Source organism: Bubalus kerabau, chromosome 16, assembly GCF_029407905.1.
Source record: "Bubalus kerabau isolate K-KA32 ecotype Philippines breed swamp buffalo chromosome 16, PCC_UOA_SB_1v2, whole genome shotgun sequence".
NCBI classification, from domain to species: Eukaryota; Metazoa; Chordata; class Mammalia; order Artiodactyla; family Bovidae; genus Bubalus; species Bubalus kerabau.
Genome location: NC_073639.1, coordinates 67,099,791 through 67,125,171, shown reverse-complemented (window position 1 = coordinate 67,125,171; position 25,381 = coordinate 67,099,791). Strand labels below are relative to the sequence as shown.

At 44.1% G+C, this 25,381-nt stretch overlaps 1 non-coding gene across 1 annotated transcript; it reads left to right on the top strand.

Moving 5' to 3' along the window:
• The first annotated feature begins 18,191 nt into the window (after positions 1–18,191).
• On the top strand, positions 18,192–18,263 carry TRNAG-UCC (transfer RNA glycine (anticodon UCC)). The gene has a single exon. It is a non-coding gene; the product is annotated as a tRNA-Gly (tRNA).
• The last annotated feature ends 7,118 nt before the right edge of the window (positions 18,264–25,381 follow it).

Sequence of the window (25,381 nt, the reverse complement as noted above, 5' to 3'; positions counted from 1 at the left end):
CACATCTTTATCCATTCATCTGTCAGCGGACACCTGGGTGGCTTCCATGTCTTGTCTTGTAAATAGTGCTGTAATGTACATCAAGGTGCGTGCATCCGTTCAGATTATGGTTTTCTCCAGATAATACCCCAGGAGCGTGATTACTGGGTCATACAGTGGTTCTGGTTTTAGTGTCCTAAGGAACCTCCAGTTCCCCTAGTGCCTGTACCAATTCACCTTTCCCACCAATAGTGGAGGAGGCTTCCCTTTTCTCCTCACCCTCGTCAGCATTTTATTGTTTGTAGACTTTTGATGATGGCCATTCTGACTGGTGTGAGGTGATAACCCTGTTATAGTTTTGATTTGCATTTCTGTAAGAATTAGTGACATTGAGCATCTTTTTGTGTCTTTTGGCCCATCTAAATGTCTTCTTTGGAGAAATGTCTAGATCTTCTGCCCATTTTTGAAGTTTTTTTTTTTTTTTATATTGAGCTGCACAAGCTGTTCGTATATTTTGGAATTACACCCTTGTCAGTTGCTTTGTTTGCAAATAATTTTCTCCTATTTGAGGGCTGTCTTTGTTTTATTTAGGATTTTAGTTGCTGTGCAAAAGCTTTTAAGTTTAGTTAGGTCCTTTTTAATTTTGTTTTTATTTTCATTGCTTTTGGCGGTAGATCAAAAAAGATCTTGGCTGTAATTTATGTCACAGAGTATGTTTTCCTCTAACAGTTTTATAGTATCTGACCTTACATTTAGGTCTTTAATCCATTTGGAGTTTGTTTTTGTGTCTTGTGTTAGGAAGTGTTCTAATTTCATTCTTCCACTCGTAGCTGCCCAGTTTTCCCAGCACCTCTATTGAATAGACTGTCTTTTCTCAAGAAGTCCACTCTTAATAAAAGATGTCAACAAAGCATTTGGAAGCATCTCTATCCTCTAGGTTAAGGTGGGGAAGTGGGGGCATCCAGAGTATCACTGACGAAGCAGATTAAATAACTAGTTGAATGGCCCTGTTATCCCAAAGGTTCTCGCCTTTGTCCCCAGCCCTGCCCACACGTCTCTTGATAATGTGGCTGCGGACACAGCTTAGCAAATTTGGGTCAGATCAGACACAGGGGAGTCTGGCATTGAGCGCCACACTCGGCAGCGCCCGGGGCCCCTGCGGTGGGCGTCGCTGTCGCCAGCGCCTGCCAAGTGGCAGAGGGAGCACAGGCCTGGGGCCTTGCCCACTGTCCTTCCTCCCCCGCGGAATCCCTCACAGCCCCCACCCTCAGGAAATACAGAGAAGCCTACTCCCTGCTCGCAAGCGTTTTCAGTCCAACCACTGCCCGTAGGAATCAAGGGCTGCCACAGCCACCGCTGTCCTCGTCTTCCCAAATCCAAATCCTGTGTGTAATCCACACCGTGGGCCAGAGTGCTGCTCAGACATCTCACACTTGTAGTAAGATCTCATGATACAGTGTAGGCAGGGCAAATTTCATTACCCATGTTATAACAGACGAGGAGGTTCATGGTCAGCTAATTTGCCCCAGATCTTCCTGCCTCCAGAGCCTGAGCTCATTATCAGAACATAGTCACACCCACGTTTTGTTCGGCTTAAAGTTTCTGTAAACAGGGAAGGACCGTGCCAACAACTTCCTACTAGAAGTAGGGGAACCACTGACCATCTTAGGCAAGGAGGAGCTGGGGTCTGGTTGCCTGAGCCTTCCGCTGACGCAGCTGCTGCCCACAGGGTGTGCGGGCCTGCCTCCCTCCCCAGAAGGCTGTAGCACCGTGAGTGCTAAGCTAGGGCACTCACGGCCTCACACAGGGACCGGGACACATGCCTCCTGGCAAGCCACATCCAGACCTCAGTGTCCCTCGTTGCTGTCATTAAAACAGCAAACCATAAAAATAAACGAAAACAACTGTCAGCTGCTGTTCCGATCGCCAGTAATGGTGGGCTGTAATTCAGACCAACCCTCCTGCTAAAAATAAGGTGAAATACCAAAAATATCTTTTGAAAAGCAATGGAGAAGCTTCTGCTTCTGCTAATGATGGGAGAAGAACTCCTATTTCGTCCAACCCTGCCACAAATGACAGCTATAAATTCTCAACAAAATACAGAAGCAACCTTAAGGCCGCGTAGGACAACCAAACTCAGGAGAAACTGGAGGGGAGCTGACAGTTGGAAGGGAGTGGCACCAAGTTAGTGCCCACTTTTATGGCTTTTTGCCTGAAGACAGGCCCCAAGGGGCACCGTGTGGGGTAGTTAAAACTCTGGCCCCACAGCCTGTGTACAAACTCTGCCCGACGCTATGGCCTGTAAATACACACCCACAGAGCAGACTCCAAGCAGCCGGCTAAAAGAATTAAAGGGACGTTCTCAGCGGCTGCCCGCCGCAGAAGAGCCAGAGTTTGAAGTATGAGTTCAGCCCAGTTGACTGCCTACTTTAAAAGTGTTCTCCAGGGGAGGGGGGTGGGAACGGGAGGTTCAGGAGGGAGGGGACATACATATACACACCTATGGCTGAGTCGTGTTGAAAAAATACATGGAAATAGAGTTTCTACAGTGTATGATTAACAATAGCCAGGCTGTAATTCAGAATCACTGTACATATGAAAAGACAAGAGAAAGATCCATACTCCAGGGAAAAGGCTATTAGTGGAAACTGAGATGACCCAGATGTTAACATTAACACTCAGAGTTTTAAATCAACTATTACCATTCATTTGCAGCAACATGGATGGACCTAGAGGTTATCATACTGACTAAAGTAAGCCAGAAAAGGATAAATATCATATGTCACTGATAGGGAGAATCTTAACAAAAGGGTACAAATGAACTTAATTACAAAACAGAAATAGTCACAGATATAGAAAACTTAGGGTTGCCAGGGTTGGGGGAGGGTAAAATTGGGAGATCGGGATTGACGTATACACACTGCTGCTGCTAAGTCGCTTCAGTGTTGTCTGACTGTGCGACCGCATGGACAGCAGCCCACCAGGCTCCTCTGTCCTCAGGATTCTCCAGGCAAGAATACTGGAGTGGGTTGCCATTTCCCTCTCCCCATATACACACTACTGTATATAAAATAGATAATAAGGACCTACTGTTACAGCACAGGGAACTCAGCGCTCTGTGATGACCTACAGGGGAAGGAAATCTTTTTAAAAAGTGGACATAATGTATAAGTGATTCACTTTGCTATACAGCAGAAAGTAATACAACATGGTAAAACAACTACAATTTAAAAAAAATTAATGAGAAAAAGATTGTAAACATTGATCTAACGTAAACATCTAACATCAGTCTAAAGTGAGCGTGTTATTTGCTCATGTGTCCAACTCTTTGCTACCCTTTGGACTGTAGCCTGCCAGGTTCCTCTGTCCTTGGGATTCTCCAGGCAAGAATACTGGAGTGGGTTGCCATTCCCTTCTCCAGGGGATCTTCCCGACCTAAGCATCAAACCCGCGTTTCTTGCATTGTAGGCAGATTCTTTACCAACTGAGCCACCAGGGAAGCCCAACATCAGTCCTAACATAGACATAGTTGTAGTCCCAGCATGAGAAGAGAATTGGGGCATTTTTTTTTAAAGATGAATGGCTGAATTTTCCCAAATTGGGGGATAGTTCAGGAATCACAGCAAACCACAGGTAGGATAAATATAAAGAAACCCATTCCCAGAGACTTCTTAATCAAACTTAATGATTATAGAATCTAAAAACTGAAAAATCTTGAAAGCCAACAAGATAGAAATGGCATATTATATGAGGAAACAAGGTTTCAACTATAAGAAATATCCCACAACTTTGTGACTAGACTACAAAAAAACAACACTGAATTGTATACTTTTAAAGGGTGAATTATATGAGAATTATATATAAACTTACCCCAAAAGGACCCCTCCGTCTTACTCTTCTGGGTCACTCATACTGGGGAGTAGCTGTATCAAAGGGCTGTGATGTGAAATCTTGGAGCGGATCCTCCAACCCAAGTCAGACCTTCAAACGACTCAGCCCTGGCCAATATTTTCACTGTAATCTCACACGAAACCACAAGCCAATTCTGGATTCCTGACTCATGGAAACTGTGGAAGATAAGCATTTACTGTGTTAAGTCACTAAGCTGTGGGGTAGTTATGGAGCAATACATCATAAAACTGGCGATAGTAAATGTGTGGATTAAATATTAAAAAGGCTTGTCTCAATTTCTTTAATGCATATAACAGCAAACATTTCTGACATCGTCTGGTAGACACTGTGTATGGTGTATGTTGTATAAAGATGAAATACCTGTGACTTGGCATAAAATGTGCGCCCTTCCCCATACAGGACCCTGCGCGTGTGTCTCTCTGGCTGTTCCTGAGTTAATCTACCTGTCACAACCTGTGTCCATTGATGGTGAAAGAATTTTAAAATATGATACACCGTGGAATACTACTCAGCTATAAAAAAGAAAAGTGATATTCTGCCATCTGTGACAGATGAATGGACCTTGAAGGGAACACACGGTTGAGATTTATTAGTGCCAGCAGATCTTGACTCTTCAGGCAGATGGATAATGTGCGGGCTGAGGAATATCATCGTGAGTTCACAGGTTCAGGAAAACTTGTCTGATTATCATGTAAGTCTGGGGGTGAGCATTTCCTCCCAATGCTAAATCATCACACTGACCTCATCAAGTATAATACTAAATGAGATGCTAAAGAAATTAGCCTCTAACAATCTTGAGATGCTCCTCTTTGTTGTCTTCCAATTGTTTTATTTCCCTCTGTCTTAACTACTTAAGTATAAATAATTATTTTTATGGAAGATAGAGATAATAATAGCTTGAAGCAAAAGAAGATGTGAGGTTCATAATATTAAAGAAATGTATGGCAGCTATCACACAAGGTTGGAAGAGAGGAACATCAACATTCTTTATTACGTATGAGCTAATATATTATTTGAAAATAAACTGTGATAAAGAGGTATACTGTAAATCCTAGAGAAACAAAGTCAGCCAGTGAAGGAGACAAAATGGAATCATAAAAATAATCCGAAAGAAGAAATGAGGCAAATAGGAAACACAATGCAGGAGGGTGGATATATGACGAAACATAAATATTCACATTGGACTACTTACATTTTAACACCCCAATTAAAAGGCAGAAGTTCTCAGATGGGATTTTAAAAGCAGGGTTCAATTATATGCTACTTTTGAGAAACCAACTTTAAGCATAAAGACATAAAGATTAAAAGGGTGGAAAAACACATTTTCATGCTAACACCAATCATTAGAAAGATGGAGTGGCTATAATACGAAAATAGATTTCAGGACAAGGAATATTATTGAGACTAAAGCAGATCCCTCCATAATAATAAATTGGTTCATTTATCTGAAGTACATAATAATCCTAAATGTTTATGTAGCTAATAGTAAAACTTCAAAATATTTGAAGCAGAAACTGATATAAATAAGAAAAATAGTCTAACCCACAAGTATGGTTGAAATTTCAATACCCCTCTCTCACTAATCCATAAACGAAGTAGATAGAAAATGAGGAAGGACATAGAATTAACGCAAACTCCTTGACCTAATTAACATTTATAGAACATTCCACCCAGCAATAGCAGACTACATATTCCTTCCAAGTGCATGAAGAACATTTACCAGGATACACCATAGTCTGAGCAGTAAGATAATGAGAAAGTACTGAAACAATACGAAGTATGTTCTCTACAACAAAACTAAAAATAGAGAAAATCCTCAAATATGTGTAAGCTGAATAAGCACTTCTAATTCCCAGGTGGCACTAGTGGCAAAGAACCCGCCTGCCAATGCAGCAGACATAAGAGATGGGGGTTCGATCCCTGGGTCAGGAAGATCCCTTGGAAGAGGCCACGGCAACCCACTCCAGTATTCTTGCCTGGAGAATCCACGGACAGAGGGCCTTGGTGGGCCCCAGTCCATAGGATCACAAAGAGTTGGACGTGACAGAAGCAACTTGGCACGAATAACTCACGGCTCAAAACGGAATCACAGGAAAAGCTAGAAAAAAATACTTTGAATGGAAAGAAAAACATGACATGTCAAGCTTGTGGGATACTGCAAAAGCAATGCTTACAGAGAATTCATATATGTGTGTGTCTGTGTGTATGTATATTGTACAGATTTTTTTCTTTTGTCCACCCAGCTTGTGGGAGTCTTAGTTCCCCAACCAGGGATCAAACCCCAGCCACAGCAGTGAACGTGCCAAGTCTTAATCAGTAGACTACCAGGGAAATCCCTGAAATGGACAAATTTCTTGAAAGATTAAAACTACCAAAGCTCAGTGAAGTGGAGATAGATAACCTGAAAAGCCCTAGATCTATTAAACTAAATTTCTAATTTGAAACCTTCCTACAAAAAAACTCCAGGTTCAGATATCATCGATAGTGAATTCTAACAAATATTTAAGAGAAATATTATCAATTCCACCCATGGGGTTGGAAAGAGTTGGACACGACTGAGCAACTAAACTGATTATCAAGTCTAAACAAATTCTTCCAGAAAATTAAACAAGGAAATACTTCCTCTATTAGGGAAGCATTTCTCTGGTAACAAAACCAGACAGATGCTGCAAGATCAGAAAACTACAGATGAGTATCTTATGAACCTGGACATACAAATCCTTAAACTTTTGGCAAATTGAATCCAACAACATATAAAAAGGATAATGTATCACGACCAAGTGGAGTTTATTCAACAAATGCAGGTTTGGCTTAACATTCAATTATTCAGGGCTTTCCTGGTGGTCCAGTGGTTAAGAATCTGCCTTGCAAAACAGGGGACACAGGTTCAAGCCCTGGTCCGGGAAGATCACACATGGTGTGGAGCAACTAAGATGGTTCGCCACGACTAATGAGCCTGTGGTCTTGATCCAGCACACGCTGCAACAATGACCCCGAGTGCCCTGGAGCCCGTGTTGTGAGCCCACACCCCACAACGGGAAGACCAGCAAACCATATATTTTTAAAAAAACATTCATTCATATCAACAGACTAAAAAAAAATTGCTGACACCCAAAAGGCATTTAACGAAATCCAACATCCATTCATTTTAAACAGTTTCGGCAAACTAGCAATAGAAAGGAACGTCCTTGTTTGATAACAGCACCTACAAAAAATGAGTTATGCTTCATATCTATAGTACTGATACTATGTATAAAATAGATCATTAATGAGAACCTACTGGGAACTCTATTCAGTACTCTGCACTGATCTAAAGGAAAGAAATCCAGAAGGGGAATATACGTGTACACACAGCTGATTCATTTGCTGTACAGTAGAAACTAACAGCACCGTAAGGCAACAATACTCCAATAAAAATTAATTTGAAATACAAGAGTCATACTAAATGTTGAAGGAAGTCAACAGAAAATAGGAATCTGAGAAAATGTTATCCTGGAATTCATGTTTCTGGATGTGCACAAATAAGTTTTTCTCATGATTTCCATCAGCATTGCTTTAAATCAATCAACTATATAACTGTTACCATCAGATGCTTTATCTTATACATAGTTGTGCTTGTGTTCTGGGAAAAACTTAGGCAGCATTAATAAGGGGGGTAGTGTGAAAAATAGGAAAGTGAAGGTCAAGTGACTGTGACTGGCACTAATCTAGGAGGGAAAAAGTCATTTACTAGAAGAAAAAGTTCATATTCGACCAAAAAGATAAATCCAAACGCTTGTAAGTGACTCAATTCCAAAGTAAAAGAGCAAAGATACAGCAAGCACACACACGTGAGAAGGCAAGGCTGTGAGGTCACACCCAGAAGAGCTGGGATTCGGTAAAAAGCATGAAGCACGACGGAAGTTTCACAGTGTGAGGAACATACTCCACTCAGTATCTCATCGTTCAGCTCAAGCTGTGAACCAGCACGATTCTCAGAAAGGGGAATGGAGCTGAGGGGGGGCACAGAAATATGGACTGTCCATAATTTCAAATATTTTTTAACAGTCTCAGGCATTACTACAAGAATTAAATATAGAAATCTTAAGATCTGACACCGTTATGAACCTTAACTGTCAACATATCAAACTCTAAGAAGAAAATGCAAGACAAGAAACTGATAGAAATTAAAACGTGGTTGAAGAATTACATAATCTCAGTCCTGGACAAGTCAAGTAGGGAGTGGGTAATAAAAGGAGTATGCATTTAAAAAAAAAAATTGTGCATAGAAAGGAAAAGCTCATCATGTCTGAGCCAGGTCAGTGCTCTCCTCAGTTCCACCTCTGCCAGCCATGTCCCTCTACACAGCCGGACGAGCCCCGCTACCCCCATGACCAACCAATCCATCACTGAGTCCTGTCCACTTAACCTCCTGAATGCCCTTGGAATCTGTCCATTTCTCTCCATCACCTCTGTCTCCACTCTGATACCAGACACTAGGGTCTCGCCCCTAGATTATGACAGGAGCCTCCTAACTCACTCTGATAAACCTCCCCTTCCACCTCCCATCACCTGCTCTGCACACCATAGCCAGAGCCATCTTTACAAAATGGAAAACTTTTACCACTCTGCTGGGTCCACGAGCCAAGGACTTGCCCTTGCTCTCAGGGTATGGCAGAAATCCATCCTGCAACCCTCAGGGCCGTGTCCACCATGGCCCTCCCTGCCTCTCCAGCTCCTTTCACACCACGTGTCACTACTCCGTCCTCTGGACATCCTTCCACTCCTTCAAGACCAGGCTCCTCTCCCACCTCTGGGTATTCATCTGCACCAGCCATATCCTGGACCTGGACTGCTTACCTCCGGCTCTGTCTCACTAAGGCCAATTCATGCTTCAGATCTCAGCTCACCTGTCACCTTGCCAGGAAAGCCTTCTGTGACCTTCCATTCTAGCTCAGATGCCTCTGTGTTATGCTCTCAGAGAGCACAGCTCCTTTCCCGCACAGGACTTCTCCCATTGAGGCTATTATCTGGTTAATGTCTGCCCCCACCACAACCTCCACCACCAACCTATGAGAGTTCTGAGTAAAGGAATCCTGCTTGTGCTCACCTACCATTTCCCCCAGTGGCCTGCACAGTATCTCAAATATAGTAGGTGCTGCAATAAACATGGGAGCCATAAATGAACCTGAATCAAAGTATCAATACTTATTAGATTGATCTGATTCAACTCATTTACTGTCACAGAAAACATAGCCTTCTTAGTTTCCCATGGAATAGCAATGGAAACTGATCATAAGTTAGACCCTCACAAAATCACATATTCTGTAATGTACGAACAACTGATTGCTTTTTCTCCAAAGCACTAGAATATGCTAGCATAATTGCTTTGGAATATCACTAGAAACACATAGGAAAATTAGAAACAGCAAGGGCATGGACTTATTCACTGCTGTATCGCCAGCACTTAAAATAAGTGTCGATACATATTTGCAAATGAACACACAAAAACATGGACATGAAATTGACAACCCGCCAAAGAGGAAGATGGAGAGACAAGAAGGAAGATAGGAGAGAAAATCAGAGGTTCAATCAAGAAGGAATAATCAGGAATTTTAGAAAGAAAACAGAATAAAATGATCAAAGAAATAATGTAATTTCCTAAGAAGTTGAGAACATGGATCTCCAGATTGAGAAAGCCCACAAGCACCCAACTAAATGGATGAAAAAAAAAAAGTGACATACACACAATTGAATACTACTCAGCCATAAAAAAGAACGAAATACTGCTATCTGCAGCAGCAATGCTGGATCTAGAGACTATCATACTAAGACGGAAAAAAACACATATATGCTATCACAGGCAGATCTAAAATATGACTGATGAACTTGTTTATAAAACAGAAACAGACTCACAGACATAGAAAACAAACTGCTGGTTACCAAAGGGGAAGAGGGGCAGCCAATTCAGGAGTTTGGGCTTCACAGATACACTCTACTATATATAAAACAGAAAAACAACAAGGACCTGCTGTACAGCACAGGGAACTATGTTCAATATTATGTAATAACCTAAAATCAAAAATAACCTGAAAAAATATATATGCACACATATACATGTATGACTGAATCACTTTGTTGTACACCACAAACTAACGCAACATTGTAAATCAAATATATGTCAACTTGAAAAAAGGAAAATCACCCACACCCAAAATGACCACACATTGCCTTAAGGTTGCAGACACTGGAAACAGAAATGCTACAAGCTTTCCTAGAGAAAATAAAGGTCACCTACAAACATTTGAGAATCAAAAGGACTCTGCATTTCTAAGTCGTGTTCAACTCCGCAACCCTATGGACCCTAGCCTGCCAGGCTCCTCTGTCCGTGGGATTCTCCAGGTAAGAACATGGAGTGGGTTGCCATGCCCTCCTCCAGGGGATCTTCCTGACCCAGGGATCAAACCCACATCTCCTGTGTCTCCTATATGGGAAAGCAGGTTCTTTACCATTAGCGCTGCCTGAGAAGCCTAAATGGTAACACTGGAAGCTAAGAGACAATGGATACCTTTAAAATTCTGAAGAAATATAACTCCAAACTAGAGTTCTACACCCAGCCAAACATACAAGGGGTTAATAAAGGACAGAATAAACATTGATACACAGGAGTTGTTTTTGCTTTTTTGGCCAAACCATGCAGCTTGTGGGATCTTGTTCCCTGACCAGGGATTCAACCTGGGCCCCAGCAGTGAAAGTTCCTAGTCCTAACAACTGGACTGTCAGAGACTTCCTGAGAATTTATCTTTTAAATGCTTATAATTAAATGAAGAAAAGTCTCAAATTACCTAAGCTTCTGTCTTAAGAAAGTAGAATACAAAGACCATAGTCGGCACAAGAGGAAATAACACAGATAAAGGCACACAAATCAATGAAGTCAAATACAAAAAAATAATAGAGACAGGGGTTAAACCAAAGGCCAATTATTTGAGAAGATCAAATTAAAATTCATAAACATTTAGGGCTTCCCTGGTGGCTCAGTGGTAAAGAATCCACTGGCCAATTCAGGAGACATGGGTTTGATTCCTGGTCCCGGAAGATTGCACATGCCACAGAGCAACTGAGCCACAGTGCTACAGCTTCTGAGCCTGTGCTCTTGAGCTTGAGCCCCGTGACAGGAGAAGCCACCACAAGAAGCCCACACGCTGCAATGAAGAGCAGTCCCTGTTTGCTGCAACTAGAGAAAAATTCCTCACAGCAACGGAGACCTAATACAGCCAAAAATTAATAAATTTTAAAACTTTTTTTAAAAAATTAATCTTCAAAATACACAGCTTATGCAGCTCAATACCTATCCCCAGAAAAAAACACAACCCCATCAAAAAATAGGCAAAAGACCTATTTTTTGCCTTAAAAAAAGTCATTTTTCCAAAGAGGAGATACAGATGGCCTCTTCGAGGCGCATGAAAATATGCTCAACATCACTAATTATCAGTAGAATGCAACTCAGAACTACAGTGGAGTGCTACCTCATGCCAGTCAGAACAGCCATCACCAAGAAAATCTAAAAACACTTAACCTAAAAATCTAAATGCTGGAGAGGCTATGGAGAAAAGGAAACCCTCCTGCAATATTGGTGGGAAAAAAATGGATCCAGGCACTATGGAGAACAGTGTGGTGATTCTGGCTGCTGCGGGTAAGGGGCCCAGAGCCCGGCACAGCACGTGGCCGTGAAGGAGCCACCTCGTGGGATGGCGTTCAGATTGGACACTGCCCAGAGGCAGCCGGGGGGGACGCTGGAATAGCCTAAAGGCACAGCCGAAAGGCCAGCTGAGGAAGCGCTCTCAAAGGACGAGTGCTGTCCATCCGGATGGGGCTGTTTTATTAAATCAGAGGTTTCTATCTAGTTCCTTCCCCCAAAGGAAGGACACAAGGCTCTTGGCTGAAATAGAGAAGGGCAACAGGGGTGGCCCCACTCCCATTTCGCCACCACTCTAGGCTCTGCAGGGCTGGACGGCCCTGGGACCAACAGCCCGGATCCTATCGCGCTGCAAGCTGCAGCTCCCGCCAGGACACGGTGGCTCCTGCTGCCCGAGGATGGGCGGGAGCAGAGAAGAACTGCCACGTGGGTGGGGGTGACCCTCAGCAGGCGCGGGGACGGGAGACGACGTGGGTGGACCTCAGGTGATCCACCTAGACGCGGCTGGTCTCCCCTCACCCCACCGCAATGGCCAACAGACGTGCAGAACCCCCGCCGGAGACGCACGGTAAGTGTTCCGAGGCTTCCGAAAGGAAGGTCTGGGCTGCTCGTCCAGGCAGGCCCCCAGCGCCTGCTCGGGTGATGGACTGCGGGTGAGAGGAGTTTGAAACGGACAATGGGGGAGGGTGAGGATGAGCACACTTCGGGGTGTCCCCTGAGGAAGGAGGACCCACGGAAACCACGGGATTGCAGCTCCCCAAACCTGTGGAGAAACGGAACTAAACACGTGCCTCAAAGCCCTCCGATTTCACGGAGGATCCTTGACCAAGAGCCCCAGTCGCTGCGGAGCTTTGAAACCCACCCTTCAATCTGTGTCGAGGCCACGCCTCCCACGGGCCTCCCCCCTGCTGAGGGCACAGGACCAGATGCTGAGGCGGGCTGGTTGCTGGGAGACCCAGGACGCCTCTGAGCCAACTTTGGTTTGAGAACTCCCTGGCAGCTTTGCAGAAACTTCCTGGGGGTGCACGGCCGTCTCGGGAGCTTCTGTCCACCCTTCTCTGCTGCTCACCTTCCCTGGAGTCCTTGCAGCCTTGACCAGCTCTTTCCTTGTCTCTCTGGGTATTTCCCCAGATAACCCTCCCCCTCCACCCCAAACCCGAACATTTAGTCTCACCTTGGTGTCCCTTCTTGAAGGTCCTGGACCAACACAGGAGGCCTTCTGAAGGGAAGGTACCAAGAAAAACTCAGAACCTATAGGACAAGTGATGTGTGTGAATATGCAGAAAACATAATCAGAAGAGCTGTTTCCTTCTGATGCAGAGATGGGAAAATTTAGTGATAGATACACAGAGCTAATAAACAGGAAAATGAGGCAATTACTAACTCCAGGAAAAAAGAGCATTGTTTAAAAAAAAAAAAAAGGAAATCACAACTTGGTTCAGTGTGACAAGGGTTGACATTGAGTACTAACTAAGCCAAGAATGGAGTCAGGGAACTAGACAGAGAATGTGAGGGAGAGGGTTGGAAGGATGGTTTGGGGAAAGAGTGCTACAATTTCAACCTTTACAACTGGGACATGAACAAGGAAATTCAAAAATTATAAATCGAGAAATGGACTAGGGGACTTCTCTGGTGGTCCAGTGGCTAGAACTATGAGCTCCCAATGCAGGGGGCCTGGTTCGATCCCTGGTCAGGGAACTAGATTCCACATGCTGCAACAAAGACCCCACGTGCCACAGCTGTTGATGAGGGTAAAAGAAGAGTGGCAAAGCTGGCTTGAAATGCAATATCAGAAAAGCTAAGATCGTAGCATCCAGCCCCATCACTTCATGGTGAACAGAAGGGGGAAAAGTGGAAGCATTGACAGATTTTATTTTCTTGGGCTCCAAAATCACTGCAGCTGGTGACTGCAGCCATGAAATTGAAAGGCGCTTGCTCCTCGGAAGGAAAGCTATGACCAACCTAGACAGCATATTAAAAAGCAGCAGAGACATCACTTAGCTGACAAAGGTCCATATAGTCAAAGCTATGGTTTTCCCAGTAGTCATGTATGAGGAGAGTTAGACTATAAAGAAGGCTGAGCACTGAAGAATTGATGCTTTTGAATTGTGGTGCTGGAGAAGACCCTTGAAAGTTCCTTGGACTACAAGGAGATCCAACCAGTCAATCCTAAGGGAAATCAACCCTGAATATTCATTGGAAGGACTGAAGCTGAAGCTGAAACTCCAATATGTTGGCTACATGATGCAAAGAGCTGACTCATTGGAAAAGCCCCTGATGCTGGGAAAGACTAAAGGCAAAAGGAGAAGGGGGTGGCAGAAGATGAGATAGTTTGGTAGCATCACTGACTCAATGGACATGAATTTGAGCAAACTCCAGGAGATAGTGAAGGACAGGAAAGCCTGAAGTGCTGTGTCCGTGGGATCGCAGAGTCAGACACGACTTAGCGACAGACAACAACAACAAATGCCACAACTAAGACCAGATGCAACCAAATAAATAAATATTTTTAAAAAACAGCCTAAATGGAATAAATATGTAAACATCAGCATTCACTTATTTTTAAAAAGCATATGTATATCAGTACTGAGCCAATCTGGGAAAGTGAGAAGGTGAGACAGGACACCGAGGGTTTTGTTTTGTTAGAAGACTTGCAATATGATTTAATCTTTGCATATTGTATTTTGGGAAAAAATTACTATAAAATGAAAACAGTGTATGTCAAAACCTGTAAGTTACACCTGTGAAATTTTAAATCTACATAAATGGTCTATTTTCTGGGGAAACAGAAATTAACAGAATTTATCCTAGAAGAAGCAGGGGGGCAGAAAAAAGGACTAGACCAGTTAGTCTAGAACAAATTGAAAAAACTGTTAAGAACCTGCCCTCTGAGGGAAAACACCATATGATACTATAAAGGAGGGTCCATGTCATTATACACTTGTCCAAACTATGTAACGCCAAGAGTGAACCTTGGTATAAACTCTGGACTCTGGGTAAGTGCGTGTCACCCTAGGGCCGTGACTAGTGACCAAGTCCCCATCTCGGGGGCACGGTGACGATGGTGGAGGCTGCGAGTGTTGCATGGGGGGAGGGAAATGGGAAATCTCACTACTTTCCTCCCCATTTTACTGGAAACCTAAAACTGCCCTAAAATAAAGTCTTAGGTTCAGTTGTGCTTGGGGTTGGTTTGTTCATTTTTTACCACAAACTGCCTGTTCTCCTTTGCACGGCCCTGCAATAAATCTTTCTCTGCTCCAAATAAGAATAACGATAATAGGACTTCCCTGCCCTGATGGTCCATGGGTTAAGACTCCATGCTTCCAATGCAGGGAGGGCAGGTTCGATCCCTGGTCAGGTTCGATCCCTGGTCAGGAAACTAGATCCCACATGCCATGCCGTGGGGCCATAATAATAATAAAGTCTTAAAACTGAATTTAAAAAAAAGACCTGCCCCTTGCCCTGAAAAAGGCATCTCAAAACAAGGGTCAGCTGAGATATGGAGCCGCTGGAATTGTCCCTCTTGTGAGCAGGGGAGTAAATAGGTAAAACTGCTGTGGAGAAACAGTGCCCAGTAACCCCTCAACACATCCATGCCCCGTGACTGGCGATTCCACCCCACCGGGCATACATCCAACACAACTGAGAGCTATGTCTCAAAAGACACAGGCAAAAAAAATGCTCGTATCTGCATGATCTGCATGAAAAACTAGGAACCACCTAAAAACCCATCAACGGTAGAATGCATAAACAGCTCATGGCATATTCACACAGTAAATACACAGCTTGGAAAAAAGAATAAACTGCTCACCATACTTTGACATCACAGATGAATCCCACAGACAGTGCTGAGTGAAAAAAGACTCCAAAGAGTCCACATTGTACTGTAATTACATGAAGTTCAAATGCAGGCAGAGGTCATCTGTGGTATAGAAATTAGGTTTTGTTGGTGGTGGTGGTGTTCAGATGAAGTGGTTTTCACTTTTAAACCAACCGAACACATTTAATATAAAAACCTGAGAAGGGAAAGGCTACCCACTCCAGTATTCTGGCCTGGAGAATTCCATGGACTTTATAGTCCATGGGGTGGCAAGGAGTTGGACAGGACTGAGCGACTTTCACTTTGGTGGCCCAGCGGTAAAGAATCTGCCTTGCAATGCAGCAGGCATTGATATCTGGTCAGAGAACAAAGATCCCACATGCCTTGGAGAACCTAAGTCGACTCACGACAGCTACTGAAGCCTGAGCAGTCTTGGGATCTTTGCTTAAAGATCCCGCCTGACATGACCAAGATCCTGAGAGCCACAGCTAAGACCTGACATAGCCAAATAAATACAGTAATTTTTTAAAATCCACAATTATCTCAACGCTATTAAAACATCCCTCCTTGGACTTCCCTAGTGGTCCAGTGGTTAAGAATCCACTTGCCAGAAGACCTAAACAGACATTTCTCCAAAGAAGACATACAGATGGTTAATAAGCACATGAAAAAATTGCTCAACATCACTTATCATTAGGGAAAGAAATGCAAACCAAAGCAAAAATGGGGTATCATCTCATACCAGTCAGAATGGCCATCATCAGAAACTTGGCAAACAACAAATGCTGGAGAGGATGTAGAGACAAGGGAACCCTCTTTTACTGCTGATGAGAATGTACATTGATACAGCCACTATGGAGAAGAGTATGGAGATTTCTTTAAAAACTAGGAATAAAACTACCATATGACCCGACAATCCCACTACTGGATATATACCCTGAGAAAACCACAATTCTAAAAGACACATGTACCCCAGTGTTGATTACAGCACTGTTTACAATAGCCAGGACATGGAAGCAAACTAGATGTCCATTAACAGATGAATGGATAAAGAAGTTGTGGGGTGTGTGTGTGTGTGTGTGTGTGTATGTATGCAATGGAATATTACTCGGCCATGAAAAGGAATGGATTTGAATCAGTTCGAGTGATGAACCTAGAGCCTGTTATACAGAGTGAAGTAGGTCAGAAAAACAAATATCATACATTCATTGAGAGAGTAGCGCTGAAAAATACACATTACCATATGTAAAATAGATAGCCATTGGGAATTTGCTGTGTGACTCAGCGAACTCAACCTGGTTCTGTAATAACTTAGAGGGGTGGAAAGGAGGTTCAAGAGGGAGGGGACATATGCATACCTATGTTGATGTATTACAGAAACCAACACAACATTGTAAAGCAATTATCCTCTGATTAAAAATAACTTTTTTAAAAAAAAAGAACCAAGTTCAGTTCAGTTGCTCAGTCGTGTCTGACTCTTTGCAACCCCATGAACCACAGCACGCCAGGCCTCCCTGTCCATCGCCAACTCCCAAAGTTCACCCAAACTCATGTCCATCGAGTCGGTGATGCCATCCAACCATCTCATCCTCTGTCGTCCCCTTCTCCTCCCGCCTTCAATCTTTCCCAGCATCAAGGTCTTTTCAAATAAGTCAGCTCTTCACATCAGGTGGCCAAAGTATTGGAGTTTCAGCTTCAACATCAGTCCTTCCAATGAACACCCAGGGCTGATCTCCTTCAGGATGGACTGGTTGGATCTCTTTGCAGTCCAAGGGACTCTCAAGAGTCTTCTCCAACACCACAGTTCAAAAGCATCAATTCTTCAGCACTCAGCCTTCTTTATAGTCCAACTCTCACATCCATACATGACTACTGGAAAGACCATAGCCTTGACTGGACAGACCTTTGTTGACAAAGTAATGTCTCTGCTTTTTAATATGCTATCTAGGTTGGTCATAATTTTCCTTCCAAGGAGTAAGCGTCTTTAAATTTCATGGCTGCAATCACCATCTGCAGTGATTTTGGAACCCAAAATAATAAAGTCAGCCGCTGTTTCCACTGTTTCCCCATCTATTTCCCATGAAGTGATGAGACCAGATACCATGATCTTAGTTTTCTGAATGTTGAGCTTTAAGCCAACTTTTTCACTCTCCTCTTTCACTTTCATCAAGAGGCCCTTTAGTTCTTCACTTTCTGCCATAAGGGTGGTGTCATCTGCATTATGTGAGATTATTGATATTTTTCCCGGCAATCTTGATTCCATCTTCTTCCAGCCCAGCGTTTCTCATGATGTACTCTGCATATAAGTTAAATAAGCAGGGTGACAATATACAGCCTTGACGTACTCCTTTTCCAAAGCGGGGGAGAAAAAGAGTCCGCCTGCCAATGCAGCAGACACAGGTCTGATCCCTGGGCCAAGAAGATTCCACATGTTGCAGGGCAACTAAGCCCGTCACCACAACTACTGAAGCCCCTGCCCTAGAGCCCGCACTCTGCAACAAGAGAAAGCACTGCAATGAGAAGGCGCAACCAGAGAGCACTCCCTGGCTCACCGCAACTAGAGAAAAGCCCACGCAGCAGTGAAGACCCAGCACGGACAAAAATAAATAAATAAAAATGCCCCTCCCTTAAAAAAAAACCCTTCAATACACAAATGGCAGTCATAGCATCGCCATGGCAGCCAGGAGCATGGCGAGGGGAGGGGAGGTTTTTACTCTCTCCTGCTCCCCTTGCCCATGCTCTGTGACCTGTGCGAGCATGAGGTCTTAGCGGAGGGCAGATCAAAGCCAGAAGAAGCATGGGAATTCCCTGGCGGTCCAATGGTTAGGACTCGGCACTTCCACTGCCATGGCCCAGGTTCAATCCCTGGTCGGGGAACTAAGATCCCTCAAGTGCTGGAGCATAGCCAAAAAAAAAGGGGGGGGGGCAGCCAGAAGTAGGAGGGGTGGTTCCTGAAACTGATGTTGAGACAGACCAAGCATTGCAGGTCCCTCCAACATGCCATGTCCCCACGTGGCAGCCTCCAGGGAAAGCCAGATCCAGTTAGGAGGTAGCGGAAGGTGGCTGTTATGGACAGGAGACTCAACCACCATTCCTCAGCATCCCGCTGGCCACATCTTTGGGGAACAGCACTTTCCAAGGGCCTTCTGAGATTAGTTCCCTCTGTCAACCACGGACATGTGAGCTATCTGCCCGAGGAAAGCCGCTCAGGTCTTGGAACAGAGCTCTTATAAGAAGACAGGTCACACACAGGACTTCCTTGGTGGTCCAGCAATTAAAACTCCACGCTCCCAGTGCAGGGGGCACAGGTTTGATCCCTGGTCAGGAAACTAGATCCTGTATGCTGCAACTAAGACCTGGAGCGACCAAATAATTTAAACTTCTTTTTTAAAAAGAGTCAAGCTTACCAAAAAAAAAAAAAAAAAAAAAGGACTCACAAGATGGTCACACACACATGTTCCTGCTACATGACCAGCCGTGGTAACTAAAATGCAGGGCTCCAGAGCAGACATCAGGTGCACATCCTAAGTTTTAATGTTTACATGAAACATTCTGATATCTGATAATCTGCTCCATTGTACCCCTAATACCCTAAGCCTACACAGTAACATCATTAATCAGGAGGATCCCTTAGACTGCAAGATCAAACCAGTCAATCCTAAAGGAAATCAATCATGAATATTCATTGCAACAACTAATGCTGAAGCTGAAGCTCCAATACTTTGGCCACCTGATGCGAAGAGCCGGCTCACTGGAAAAGACCCTGATGCTGGGAGGGATTGGGGGCAGGAGGAGAAGGGGACGACAGAGGATGAGATGGTTGGATGGCATCTCCGACTCAATGAACATGTGTTTGAGAAAGCTCCGGGAGTTGGTGATGGACAGGGAGGCCTGGAGTGCTGCGATCCATAGGGTCACAAAGACTCGGACACAACTGAGCGACTGAACAACAACAATGAACATTCCTTGAGCTTAGTCTCAGAGCTTGTCCGGGTTAGGACCAGGGCTCCAGGTGCCACTGGAGAACAGCAAAGACAGTGAAGCGGGCGGACTGCACGAACTCTCCGCCTGCAGCAGACACACAGACTGCGGGAAAGCCCTGGGCTCTGCACTGCTCTGTCTGCCTCTGCAGACACCGCTCCACCCCTGAAGGACAGAGAATCATCCGAGGGAGCCCAGCCCCAAGCCAACACTGTGAAGGGACGACTGTGTAAAGAGTAGACAAGAACAGGTGTAGAAGGACGGTGCTGAGGCCATTCGATGGGGGAAAGGCAGTCTTTTCAACGATGGTGCTGGGAAAATTTAACATCCACAGGTGAAAGAAAGTAGCTGGACCCTTACCTTACACTAGACACAAAAATTAACCCCAAAATAGATCAAAGTTCTAAGTATGAGAGTCCACACTACAAAACTCTAAAAGCTTCATGACACTGGATTTGGCAACAACTTTATGGATATGACATCAAAAGCACAGGCAACGGAAGACAAAAACAGGTGAGTGGGGCTTCATCAATATGAAGATTTCTGTACATCAAGGGACACCATCAACAGAGGAAGAGGACCCTCCCTGGTGGTGCGTGGCTAAGACTCCATGCTCCCAGTGCAAGGGTCCCCAGTTTGAGCCCTAGTCAGGAAACTAGACCCCACATGCTGCAACTAAAAATCCTACATGCCACAATGAGGATGGGCGATCACACAGGCCGCAACCAACCCAGGGCAGCCAAATAAATAAATACAGACAACAACAATGCAAAAGTAAGAAGGCAACCCACAAAAAGGGAGAAAATATTTGCAAATTACATATCTGATAAGAGATTAATACAAAGAACTCCTACAATTCAGTGACAAATGATCCAGCTGAAAAATAGGCAAAGGCACTGAAATACACATTTCTCTGAAGAAGGTACATAAATGAGTAAGCACACGAAATGTTGATCAACGTCCAGTGATGAAGGAAATAAAAATCAAAACCACAGTGAGAGACCACTTCAATCTATTAGGATGGTCATTATCAAATGAACAGCAACAACAACAAAACAAAACAGAAAATACCAAGTGTTGACGAGAGCGTAGAGAAACTGGAACACTGGTGCATTGCTGGTAAAAATGGGAAATGGTGTAGTCACTATGCAAAACAGCATTCCTCAGAAAAAGTAAACATAGAATTACTATGAAAGTGCAAGTGAAAAGTGAAAGTGAAGTCGCTCAGTCAACCCCATGGACTGTAGCACCCGGGTCTCTGGCACTGCGGGCAGATGCTTTACCATCTGAGCCACCAGGGAATGACTCAGCAATTTCACTTCTGGGTATACAACCAAAAGGACTGAAAGCAGGGAATCAGATATTTATACAATCCACGTTCACAGCAGTATTCTTCAGAAGAGCTAAAAGGTAGAAACAATCCAAAGTCCATCAATAAATGAATGAACAACATGTGGTCTATTAGGAATTCTCTGGCAGTCCAGTGGTTAGGACCCTCACTGCCAAGGGCCCAGGTTCAATCCCTGGTTGGGGAGCTAAGATCCTGCAAACTGCTCGGTGTGGGGGAAAAAAGCGTCTATCCAAACAATGGAATATTATTTAACCCTAAAAAGGAAGGCAATTCTGATACTACAACACGAGTGAATCTGGAGGACATTATGCTAAGTGGAACAATTATGCTAAGTCACAAAAGGCTAAGTACTGTATGATCATATTACATTAGGTTCCCAAAGGAGTCAAATCCATAGAGACAGGGAGTAGAAAGGCGGTTGTTAGGGGCTGAGAAAGGTGGGGAATGGGGAGGGATTGTTAAATGTGTACAAAGTTTCAGTTTGAGGAGAGAAGGTTCTGGAGATGGGCAGTGGTGATGGTTGCCCAAGAATGTGAATATGAAACTGCACAGCTCAGGTGGGACTCGAACTCTGGCCAAAACCCACACTGGGACTTGAACCCAAGGGCTGGGATTCAAATCCACTGTCTTTAAAAAAGATCACAGACCTGATCTCAGGACTTAACGAAGCTCAGGTTCTTTACGTCTCAGTGTAGAAGGAAACAAGTGAGGCAAAGTGATAAGAAGTGATGAAAGGTACACAGCTCAGTATTTACAAATGAAACAACTGACAAAGGATGAATCTCCAGAACATAGAAGCGGTTCATGCAGCTCAAGATCAAAGAAACAAACAACCCAGGACTTCCCTGGTGGTAACAGTGGTTAAGAATCTGCCTTGCAATGCAGGGGATGTGGGTCTGATCCCTGATCAGGAAACTAAGATCCCACACGCAGCAGAGGAACTAAGCCCACCTGCCACAACCAGAATGTTTGTGCACCTCAGTGAAAGATCCTACGTGCTGCAACTAAGACCCCACACAGCCAAATAAATATTTTTTTTAAAAAATTTAAAAATGGGCAGGAGAATTAAATAGACATTTCTCCAAAGAAGACACACAGATGGCCATCAAACACATGAAAAGATGTTCAACATCACTAATTGTTAGAGAAATGCAAATCAAAACCACATGGAGGTGCCACCTCACACTGGTCAGAAGGGCCATTATCAAAAAAACTTGCAAACAATCAATTCTGGAGAGGGTGTGGAGAACAGGGAATCCTCTTCCACTATTGGTGGGAATGTAAATTGATGTAGCCATTATGGAGAACACTACAGAGGTTCCTTAAAAAAAACTAAAAATAGAACTACCATATGACCCAGCAATTCTACTATTGAGCATATACCCTGAGAAAAGTGTAATTTGAAAATATTCATGCACCCCAGTGTTCATGGTGGGCTTCCTTTTGTGGCTCAGTGGTAAAGAATCTACCTGCCAATGCAGGAGGCTTGGGTTCAATCCCTGGGTCAGGAAGGTCCCTTGGAGAAGGAAATGGCAATCCACTCCAGTATTCTTGCCTGGGACATCCCATGGGCAGTCTGGTGGGCTACAGTCCACAAGGTCGTAAAAGAATCAGACATGACTTAGTGACTAAACAACAAATGTTTGTTGCAGCGCTATTTACAACAGCCAAGACATGGAAGCAACTTAAATGTCCATCAACAGAGAAATGGATAAAGAAGATGTAATACAGATATACAATGGAATATTATGCAAACATTAAAAAGGAATGAAATTGGGTCACTTGTTGAGTCTGTCATATAGAGTGAAGTCAGGAAGAGAAAAACATCATATATTAACCCATATATATAGAATCTAGAAAGATGGTACTGATGAACCATCAGCTTGGCAGGGATACATATGCAGACATATGGACACAGAGACTTGTGGACACAGAGGGGGAAGTGGGTGGTGGGACAAATTGAGAGAGTAGCCTTGACATATACACAGGACCGTGTGTAAGACAGACAGCCAGTGGGAAGCTGCCGCATAGCACAGGGAGCTCAGCTCAGTGCCCCATGATGACTTAGAGGGGTGGGGTGGGAGGCGGGGTGGGCGGGATGTATGTAGACATACAGCGGATTCACTTTGTTGTACAGCAGAAACGAACACAACATAGTAAAGCAGTTATACTTTAATTTAAAACAGAGAAAGACACACTTTTCATAGACAGAATTCAAAAGGCAAGAGTGTCCCTGGGAGAAACAAACTTTGCAGACAGGGTGTGGGCCATCTCAGAAGGCAAGAGGCCCTGAAATATAGGGTGGCTAGTTTTTATGGGCTGGCTAATTTCATAGGCTAATCAATACGTGAACCGTGAACTTTCAGATGTTCAAGCTGGTTTTAGAAAAGGCAGAGGAACCAGAGATCAAATTGCCAACATCCGCTGGATCATCGAAAAAGCAACAGCATTCCAGAAAAACATCTATTTCTGCTTTATTGACTATGCCAAAGCCTTTGACTGTGTGGATCACAATAAACTGTGGAAAATTCTTCAAGAGATGGGAATACCAGACCACCTGACCTGCCTCTTGAGAAATTTGTATGCAGGTCAGGAAGCAACAGTTAGAACTGGACATGGAACAACAGACTGGTTCCAAATAGGAAAAGGAGTTCGTCAAGGCTGTATATTGTTACCCTGCTTATTTAACTTCTATGCAGAGTACATCATGAGAAACGCTGGGCTGGAATCAAGATTGCCGGGAGAAATATCAATAACCTCAGATATGCAGATGACACCACCCTTACGGCAGAAAGTGAAGAGGAACTAAAAAGCCTCTTGATGAAGGTGAAAGTTGAGAGTGAAAAAGTTGGCTTAAAGCTCAACATTCAGAAAACGACGATCATGGCATCCGATCCCATCACTGCATGGGAAATAGATGTGGAAACAGTGTCAGACTTTATTTTTGGGGGCTCCAAAATTACTGTAGATGGTGATTGCAGCCATGAAATTAAAAGACGCGTACTCCTTGGAAGAAAAGTTATGACCAACCTAGATAGCATATTCAAAAGCAGAGACATTACTTTGCCAACAAAGGTCCGTCTCGTCAAGGCTATGGTTTTTCCTGTGGTCATGTATGGATGTGAGAGTTGGACTGTGAAGAAGGCTGAACGCAGAAGAATTGATGCTTTTGAACTGTGGTGTTGGAGAAGACTCTTGAGAGTCCCTTGGACTGCAAGGAGATCCAACCAGTCCATTCTAAAGGAGATCAGCCCTGGGTGTTCTTTGGAAGGAATGATGCTAAAGCTGAAACTCCAGTACTTTGGCCACCTCATGTGAAGAGCTGACTCACTGGAAAAGACTGATGCTGGGAGGGATTGGGGGCAGGAGGAGAAGGGGACAACAGAGGAGGAGATGGCTGGATGGCATCACCGACTTGATGGACATGAATCTGAGTGAACTCTGAGAGTTGGTGATGGATAGGGAGGCCTGGCGTGCTGCGATTTATGGGGTCGCAAAGAGTCGGACACGACTGAGCGACTGAACTGAATGAGTGGGAAAGTGCAATTCACTCATTCGTGTCGGACTCTGTGACCCCATGGACTATATAGTCCATGGAATTCTCCAGACCAGAATACTGGAGTGGGTAGCCATTCACTTCTCCAGGGGATCGTCCCAACCCAGGGATCGAACCCAGGTCTCCCTCATTGCAGGCGAATTCTTAACCAGCTGAGCCACCAGGGAAACCCGATGAATGGGAGAATTATTCCAAATATTTTGGAGAAGGAGTAGAGATTTCCAGAAATGGGGCCACCACCCATGTTTTGGTCTTCTGTGGTTGCCCTCGGAACTGCCGTGGCACTTGTGGGTGTGTTGTTTAGTATATGCTAATATATTACAATGAGCGTATAATGAGGCTCAAGGTCAAGTTAAATCTTCCACCATCTAGGACCCCATCAGTTCTGACCAGTTTATGTCATTCTTTTAAAGGCTATGTATGCCCTGCCCTTTTCCCTCCTGTTTCAAATATACATAAGGCCACTGAACTGAACACTTAAAAATGGTTAAAATGGTAAATCCCATGTTACGCATATTTTACCACAACCTTTTTAAAAAGGAATATGTGTAGACAAGCTGGCTGGTTGGTTCTCTCTTTAGTGCTAGGCAACTCCTAGATGAGGGCGGAGCGGGGTGGTGGCAGGTTGTATATGTGTGTACGCATGTTTATACATGTGTAGGCATAGGGGGAAATCTTTGTCCTCAGGAGAGGTACACAGAGGTCACCTGGTGTAAAGGCCACATGATACCCAGAGTATTCATCCCATTTGCTGCTGCTGCTGCTGCTAAGTCGATTCAGTCATGTCTGACTCTGCGACCCCATAGACGGCAGCCCACCAGGCTCCCCCGTCCCTGGGATTCTCCAGGCAAGAACACTGGAGTGGGTTGCCATTTCCTTCTCCAATGCAGGAAAGTGAAAGTGAAAGTGAAGTCGCTCAGTCGTGTCCCACTCTTATCGACCCCATGGACTACAGCCTACCAGGCTCCTCCATCCATGGGATTTTCCAGGCAAGAGTACTGGAGTGGGGTGCCATTGCCTTCTCCACATCCCATTTGAGAGGAAAGTAAATAACTGATCCTAGATACACAGGAAAAGGTCTGGAAAGATGTACCCAAACTGCTCCCC